The sequence below is a fragment of the Phodopus roborovskii genome, unplaced genomic scaffold (assembly GCF_943737965.1).
Source record: "Phodopus roborovskii unplaced genomic scaffold, PHOROB, whole genome shotgun sequence".
In the NCBI taxonomy this organism is placed as follows: domain Eukaryota; kingdom Metazoa; phylum Chordata; class Mammalia; order Rodentia; family Cricetidae; genus Phodopus; species Phodopus roborovskii.
In genome coordinates, this window is record NW_026126575.1 from 5,565,063 (window position 1) to 5,574,076 (window position 9,014).

The following is a 9,014-nucleotide window of genomic DNA, read 5'->3' on the forward strand; positions in this document are numbered from 1 at the left end:
ACGCATGCATGTGTTGGGGTGAACATGTGTGTGGGGTACAGATGCTTCTGTGTGTGGAGGCCAAAGGACAGGTTCTGCTGCTGTTCCTCAGGTGCTGTCCATCTTGTTTTGTGATTCATGTCTCGTAAGCTAGGTAGGCTAGCTTAGCTGGCCAGAGAGCCCCAGGGACCCTCCTCCTAAGGCTGGAATTATAAGGACCACAGGGGTCTGGCGATTTATAAGAATTACATGGTTTCTATGGGATCAAACTTAGGTTCTCATGCTTCCTAACCGAGTTGTCTCACTATTCTGGGACTTAACATTTAAAATGACCATTCTGGTCAATTTTAAAGCCTCAAGTAGCAATGCAAACAGCCATTATGCAACTCCTGGAACAGGAGGGAAATGATAGCACTTAAGAAATAGCATCGCGCCATTGGTCCTTCTGGCAGCGTCGGTCCTATTTCCTGTGCTGCACTGCGGCCTTCCTCTTTCTCTTCCGGTCCCAGGCGCTTCGGGTGCCTCCGGATACCGTTCAGACATGGCCAAGTCCAAGAACCACACCACACACAACCAGTCCCGGAAATGGCACAGAAATGGCATCAAGAAACCCCGATCGCAAAGATACGAATCTCTTAAGGGGGTTGACCCCAAGTTCCTGAGGAACATGTTCTTTGCCAAGAAACACAACGAGAAAGGCCTGAAGAAGATGCAGGCAAACAACGCCAAGGCAATGAGTGCACGCGCAGAGGCCATCAAGGCTCTTCTGAAGCCAGGGTGGTAAAACCCAAGATGCCAAAGGGTCCCAGCTGCAAACTCAGCCGGCTGGCTTTCATCGCTCACCCCAAGCTTGGGAAGAAGATTAGAAAGTACATGGCCAAGGGTCATAGGCTCTGCCAACCAAAGCCCAAGGTTCAAACCAAGGCAGAGGCCTCGGCTCCATCTAAGGCCCAGGCTGCAGCTCCAGCTCAAGCTCCCAAAGGTGCCAAGGCCCCGTAGAAATGGTTTCTGCCACTGTGAAGACAGATGGACTGATGTGACACATCTACATACTATCTGCAGATGACCTGTGCCCTATGCTGTTTTTACAAATAAACTTGAGGCAAGATCTGTTAAAAAAAAAAAGAAAGAAAGAAAGAAAGAAAGAAATAGCATCGCTGAATGCTAAGATCCAGCATCTATTTAATAAATACAGAAGCCAAAGGGACAAGTTTAAGAGTGTCCATGGAAGTACTCAGACAAATCCCGAAGATGTCTGTACTACACTCTTATCTTTCCAGTAAGTCAGTGGTGTGTGTATATAAAGGCAGTGGGTGGTTTGGGTTAAACAAAAGCTAAAAGAAATGGCAATCAACTTCATTCACTATGTGGGTTTTAGTTGGATCATGGATGTAACAAAACATCACTTAAGAGATATTTGGGGGACAACTGGACATTCTTTAAAATGAAAACAGAGTCTAAGGTGACAATAAGAAATTATTTTAATTATGCTAGATGCCATGATTGCTTTGTGGTTGATGAGGCCAAGTTCTTATTCTTCAGAGATGAAAACTGAATAATTTGGTATTGAAAACTCACAATACTGGTAATTTCTAATGAGATGCTTCTAATGAACAGAATCCAACAAGGAGGCTAAGATGTCACCTCCGAGACTAGTTACACACACACACACACACACACACACACACACACACACACACACACACAGAGAGAGAGAGAGAGAGAGAGAGAGAGAGAGAGAGAGAGAGAGAGAGAGAGTCTCACCCTCCCCTTCTCTTTCTGGGACTTTCCAGAACTCACTACAAGCCTCATCATCATCTATCTTAGATTCAACTGAGTCATACGTGATTGCCAATTCATAGATACAGTGAGAAAATAAATATGTGTTGTTTGGGTTCCTTAGGATTTCTTTAAACTAGTACATAAATGTGCACTTGTTAGAAGCTGCTGAGTCTAGACCTGATTTGTTATACATCAACGAGCAACTGATACACCATTGTGTATCTTACAGCAATTAATATAACCAATCCACTGTTAAGGAATGGTCAAGTTACTGTTCCTCATTAGTAATGATGCAACAGACTTCTTAATCCTAATTTTTAAAAAGTATTTTTAAAGTGTACTTAAGACTTTGGGGTTGTAATAATTCCTAAACTAACCACCAGATGATCCACTAAATTGGTATAAATTGTACCTCCACCAATGCTGCTTTCTTAAAAGTATTGTAAAGAAATAAATTATGAAAAGTAAAAAGTAAGGCAAATGCATTACAGAGAACACTATAAAATATTAAGCAGTAACAACTTTTCCTTTTTTGGAAATGCTTTCATCGATACTTTATATATCATTCATTAGGAAATAACCTGGGTGTTTCTCATTTGCTTATCAATTATTTGAAATGTTCTGAGACCTGCCCACATGTCTTTTCCTTGTTTTTCTTCCATTTCTTTCCCTCCCTGTTCTTTTTCCATCTTTACCCTGTATTCTGACTACTCTGTTTCTTTTCCTTGAGCAGTTACCTGTGTGTGTGTGTTTGTGTGAATGAGAGCATATGTGTACTTGTGGGCGCATGTACATGTGAGAGGTGATGATTTTGAGTGTCATTCCTCATGTGCAGTTCTTTCTCATTGGTAGAATCCCTCTTTTCTTCCTATTTCTTTTCTTCTCTTTCTTTCTGAGGGATAGGAGTAGACAGATCCCAGGTAGGCAGAGAGACGGGGAAGGGGCCACAGAAAGATAATAAAGATGGCGAATGTCTGGTCTCTTCTTTATCCCCCTGGCCTGACACTACCCTGGTGGTCCCTTCTCCTGCCAGCAGGGTCCACCTGATAAGTTCAAGGCTGACCCTGGACAGCCATATTTACCCCAAACTGTGAGTCTATCAGATTCTCTCTCTTCCTTTAAACTGTCCAACCCTAAATTAGGGGAAGAAGATTTCTGCTGTTCACCTCCACCCATGATCCATCTGGGTGGTTTCTGAACAATCCATGATTCCAGGTTTTAAATAGTTTGCAAAATTTCAGTTTCTACATACTTCATCATCCACTCATTATTGTTTGATTAAAGGGTTTTAATTCCTTTCTCTGTGCAGCAATTATGTTGAGAGAATGATATTTAATTTTATAAGTCTATTGCCTTCCCCCCTTTTTTGGCTCATGAATTTTTGTTTGTTTTAGAAATGTAAGAGTAGAATATTCACACATTTCAGTTTAGTTTTTTTTTTTTTTTTTAAGTTAAAAGGTGGACTGGGGGAAAACAGGAAGCTCTCTTTGTCAGTAGCAGCAATGCCTTATATCTGACTAAGTGTGCAAACACTTTTCTCCTACCTTATAATTTATCTTTGGACTCAGTTCTGGATGTTTTCTTTTATGTGTGATTTTTAAATTTTCTGTGTGTTAGCATCCCAGCACTCCTTGGCCTGACCCCCTGGAGACCTGGCAGAGTGTGTCATCCCTGAGTGTGGCAGAGAGTAGCCTGGCTATGAATGCAGATGCAAAAGGTCCCTTTAAGAAACAAGTTCCACCCACTCTGACTCTCTCCCAGTTTTCCTCTGAGGAGGCAGGCAGGTCCTTACCTCTTCCTTCCTTCCTTCCTTCCTCCCTCCTTCCCTTCCTTCCTTCCTTTCTCTACTCTCTCTTTCCCCTCTCTCCCTTCCTTTTCCCCATTCCGCCCCCCAGTAAAACTGCCCATGTAAGTTTTGTCTGCACCCACCATGGGATCTGTCAAGGTTTCCCTTGAGCTGCCATATATATTATGACACCATATGCTTAAATTGATGTATTTCCCATCAAAACAATAAAGATGATGGCAAAAACGAGAGGAAAAATGAAATCAAAATTATTATTTCCTGTCCTGTATGCCAGTCTCTCTTCCAATGAAGTGCGTATTATTCAGTTAATCCTTGACTCACTCTTGTCTACATTGGACTGCTTTGACAGATGAGGAAACTGAGGCCTAAAAGGAAGAAACTTGTTCAGCTGTTCAAGGCTGCACTCTTTTATACTTCTCCTGTCTATATGTACCCATACCCCCATACCCCACACCCCCTCCCACCCACAGGCCTACCCCTACCTCTTCCCACATCCACCCCACCCCTCCTGCACACCCACACTCAACCACACCTACCCATACCCTCTCCCACATAGCCCCCACACATGCTAACAAAGACTGCTTGACCATGGTCCTGTATGATTTTATGGCAATGAGACTATCTTATGACAACAAAGCCCACTCCATTTCTCAGGCACTGAGAGGGATTGTAATGTGTTTTCATTACCTAGGAAACAGTTGAGTCCACAGAAAAACGGACCACAAAATGATTAAGGACACACAAAGAGGCAGAAATGGAAATGCTTACTAGGAACCAGCCCCTCCCTCTTGGAGCCAGGATTGAGGCAAGCCCAGAAGAGTGTCTTGTACAAAGGCTCACATCCTGTACCAATTAAGTGTATGGGGAAGCCCACAATGGCTTCCTGTTGTGGTAATCACTTTGAAACATGTTGGGTGGTAGTTAAAGCCATTAGTCCCACTTGGGCTTCAAGGACAACTACAAAGAAAATGTTTTGTAAATTGTACAAGAAGCATGGATTTGCTAACCCCTGGGTGAGCCTAAACCAGCCAAGCCAAAGTTGAATAATACTTATGGTGGAGACTGAAAACAACTCTCACCTCAGGAAGACAACACAAGCTACTTAACAGCCCCAGGGTTCTTACCTCAAGGACTGCTGAGTGAAGCCCTTGGCTCTTTCCTCGGATAAGACGTGTTTATTTCCCTCCCATCACTGAGGGATGCAAATGAGCCTGCACTTTTTGCTGGGTCTTTCTGAACCAAAAAGTAGCCTGGAAGGACACCAGGAAGGCATTTCTAAGGACTTCTACTGTACTAAAGGTGGGAAAAGAAGAGTAAGTGGCTAGGAGGCAGTTCTACTAACTAACTAGAAAATGACCTTATCCTTAGTCCTGTGGCTTTTAACTGTTAGTTTCTAGAGGTACAAGAACTGTTCTTTGAGGACCAATTCTCTTCTTCCTTGAAATCACAGGAAACACAAAGTTCTCTGTTTACTCTGCCTCCTGTGAGGAGGCTGCTGGTATGAAAGGCAGTATGTCAGGACTCCGGCTCTGGCTCCAGCTCTGTGCTTATGTTTTAGACACAGTGACTTTGGAGCTCTGTTACACTGACTGACAGATAGTAGGTATGAGTCAGCTCAACCACCTCATCTTTAAAATTGGCATAAAAAGAGCAGAACTGGCTGAAAGTGGTTCTGGAGATTTCATAAGAGATTATTTAGCGCAGCCTTTACACTTGGGTCTGGGGTGCATGGCATCCTCTGGAACCAAAATAAACCCTGGTCTGTCATATGCTGTATGGGTCATCATCAGGACCTTCATAGAGGGAGAACCAACTATATTCAGATACACAAACAATGCCAACCACAATGTTTGTCTCTCTCCTGGAAGGAAGCTATATCTGCCAGTGCTGAATGACTCTTTACAGTTTCGGTGATGTAGAGGTGGAAATGTTCAGGGTCCAGAGCTTGCAATTTACCTTTGGCTTATTTTTAGGCCCTGACTCACCATCCCTTGCCCACCTCTGTGTTGGACCTGACATCCTATGGCTATCAGATAAAAACCTCTTGGACTGCCTTAACAACATCATGGTTGTTGTTTTTGCTGCAGCGTCTGCAGTGGGCCAATCAGGAACAGAGATGGAAGGGGGAAGGGAATAGAAAAAGGGTAAAGAGACATAGAGACAGAGGGAGAGAGGGCAGAAGAGAAAAGGGAGGCAGGAAATGTCCGATCTGCCCTAGGGGGACAGTAGGAAAAATGGAGGTGGGGTGGGGGAGAGAGGACCCCATCAATCTAGAGTCACCTAGGAAGAAGGACTCTTAATTTTGGAAATTGCCTCCATCGCACTAGCATCTTGTAAACGTCTGTGGAGCAGTTTTTTTCGGATCATTGATTAATGTTGGAGGATCCGGAACTCCTGGGCAGACAGAAAGACTGCTAAGTGGGTGGGGTCTTTCTCTCTTAAAGGGGTCTTTTGCACTTTCATGGAACCCTGGGCTGATCAGGGTACTGCCTGTGTGCATTCTGCCAGGTGACAGAGGCAGGCCAGCATAATGCCTGAATCCTTATAATGGTCACTATGAACCAAAAGGCCTAAGGTAGCATTTGAGGCCTACAGCTGAGATCTCTCAAGTTTGTTGTAACCGCCCACACAATGTATTCACCAGCATATTGGAGAAGAACACTGATTTGTGACTTTCTTTGTTACTAAAAAAACCCTGTGAAACAACTTCTATCTTGTAACACAGAATTTGGGGTAACCTAAATCTATGTTCCTAGGCCATACAACTCTTGATTGACTCCAGAATAAACTCTCTCTTACCCCCTTTAAGGTGAGAGTTGTATTTTTGTGCTGAGTTTATATGTGCGTGTGTGTTACATATATGTATTTCAGTTGCTCTATGACAATTGTCTGTAGCAATGATAGAAGGGGAGGGGAATGACACACATGACAGTTGGGTCTGGCAGTGGGAAGTCTGCATGGCAGGAGGGATGGTCACCCGGAGCAACAGTGTGGAGGTGATGGTGGGTCTTAAGTCTGAAAGCAGAATTCCTAATTTTATGGTGAACTATGGCCTTTTTCTCCAAATGTCTTCAGCTCATTAGATAAAGTCTGATGGAGGGTCATTTGCTCCACTCCAAGAGTTTCAACTTAAATGTTAATGCACATATTAAAAAAATACCTTCATAGCAACATCAAGACTGCTGTCTGACCCCAAACTGGATCCTATAACCTATTCAGAACTAACACAAAATTAATTAAAAGTTAATTAATTAAATTAATTAATTAAATTAATTAAAAAATTAATTAATTAATCCCAGCATTTGGGAGACAGACTGGCAGAGTTTGAGGCCAGCTTGTTTTACAGAGTGAGTTCCAGGACATCCAGGGCTACACAGAGAAACCCTGTCTCAAAAGAAAAAAAAAAAAAGAAAAGAAAAGAAGAAGAAAAAACCCCCACCAATCTAATATATTGTGCAACTTAACACAAGCTAGAGTCACCTAGGAAGAAGGACTCTTAATTTTGGAAATTGCCTCCATCGCACTAGCATCTTGTAAACGTCTGTGGGGCAGTTTTTTTGGATTATTGATTGATATGGGAGGATCCAGAACTCCTGGGCAGTATAAGAATAAGAGCTGAACAAGCCAGTAAACAACATGTCTCCAGTTCAGTCCCTACATTCTCTTCCTGCCTTGGCTTCCAACTCCACAGTGGAGTTGCAATCTATTAGTCAAATCAGCCTGCTCCTCCCCAAGTTAGTCTTGCTCAGTGTCTTGTACAAGATGGCTACTGTTCTATTTTCTTTCTGCCCCTATGACATGACAATCAAAAGCAACATAAGGGAGGAAAGGTTTCATTGCATCCTACACTTTGAGTCACAGTCGATTACTGATAGAAGTCAGGGCAGGAACTCATGGCAGGGGCCTAGACCAGACACTGCTTGCTAGCTTCTTCTCTGGCTCACTCCCTGATTCATACTTTGCTAGATCTCTTTATGCAGCCCAAGACCACCTACCTGAGGAATGGTGCCACCCAAAGAGGGTGGGCCCTACTGTGCCAATTAATAATCAAGCTAATTCATCACAGACATGCCCACACACTGACACACCATCCTGGTATTGGCAACTGCTAAGGTGAGGTTTCTCCTCTCAGATGTGTCAAGTTGACAGTTAAAGTTAACCCGACAACTGCAGTTAAAATGTCTGTGCTGCTATTGCTGCCCCTGAAGAGGTGCTATTTATTAGGAGTTAGGAATCTTGGAAAGTAATTAGGCCTTGGGGACAGAGTCCTTATGAATAGTATTAATGACCCTATGGAAGGAAGAAAGACCCCCTCATCCTTCTGTTATATGGAGCTAGAATAAGGAGAATCTTCTGGTATCCCCAACTTCCCAGTCTCCAGAACTAAGGAATACATTTCTGTAATTTATAACCCAGTCTAAAATGTTTGCTTTGTTACAACATTTCACATGGGCTGAGACATGATCCATAAATATAGTTCCAATTATTCCTGTGGTACAGTTAGTATTTTCCTTGCTGTTTGTGCCCTTTTACAACTTCCATTCATATTCCTGGAAAACATCCAGAAAGAACTAAACTATACTATTGTATGAGCAAATGTGTCAGAACCCATAGAGGTGTCTCTGTTTCATCTTGACCTTAAGGTCAGAAAAGTTCAAACCTATCCTTGCTCTTTCAAGGTTAAAGGCCTAAGTGCTAAAGGTCTAAGGTGTGGCTACTGAAGGATGTTGCCTAAGGTGTGGATGTCTTACCTAAATAACAGAATACTTAGAATACTTGATCTAAGGTTACTAGACCTCTTAATCCTAAAGGCCAGATAACAAGAGGTTTGGTGTAAGGTGTGGTTACCAAATGTTTTGAGGATTAAGGAAGTAATCATGACTGTCTGTTCCTTGTATCATTAATAAGGAAATCTTTTTGCTTTCCCCTCCACCACCATCACCCCCATTTTGGTTGGGGTATATAAGAACTTTGAGCACTAAACTAGGGCAGATCCCAGTACTCACTGGATGCTTTCCCAACTCTATTTTATGTCTCTAGCCTGTTTCTTTCCTCAGTTCACACTCCCCATCTCAGGTATGGACCAGACAAGTTGGAAGGCCTCAGTAGATGTCCCTCAATGTGGAACACCAACAGATGGCACCAAACGTTGGGGCCTGACACAAATGGAAGGATACATTCAGGAAAATCCAGATGTTTTTTCCTACTCTGGTCTTCTGTGTTAAAGTTGGAGCCAAGAGCGTCCAAATGATAATCTTTGCACAATCAAATAAGGGTAATATGTAGACTCCTCCATTTCTTGATTCTTTTATTTTCTAATAGTCAAAGAGTAAAGTAATTTTCAGAAGTTACTGCATGCCAGGCTACAAATTCTTTAAATATATTTGTATATTGATCCTTGCAATAACCATATGTCCTGAGGTAAATATATGTCACATCTATGTCT

General features: G+C 42.6%; 1 pseudogene; it reads left to right on the forward strand.

Moving 5' to 3' along the window:
- Positions 1-440: 440 nt before the first annotated feature.
- Positions 441-978, forward strand: LOC127236002 (60S ribosomal protein L29-like; annotated as a pseudogene).
- Positions 979-9,014: the final 8,036 nt, after the last annotated feature.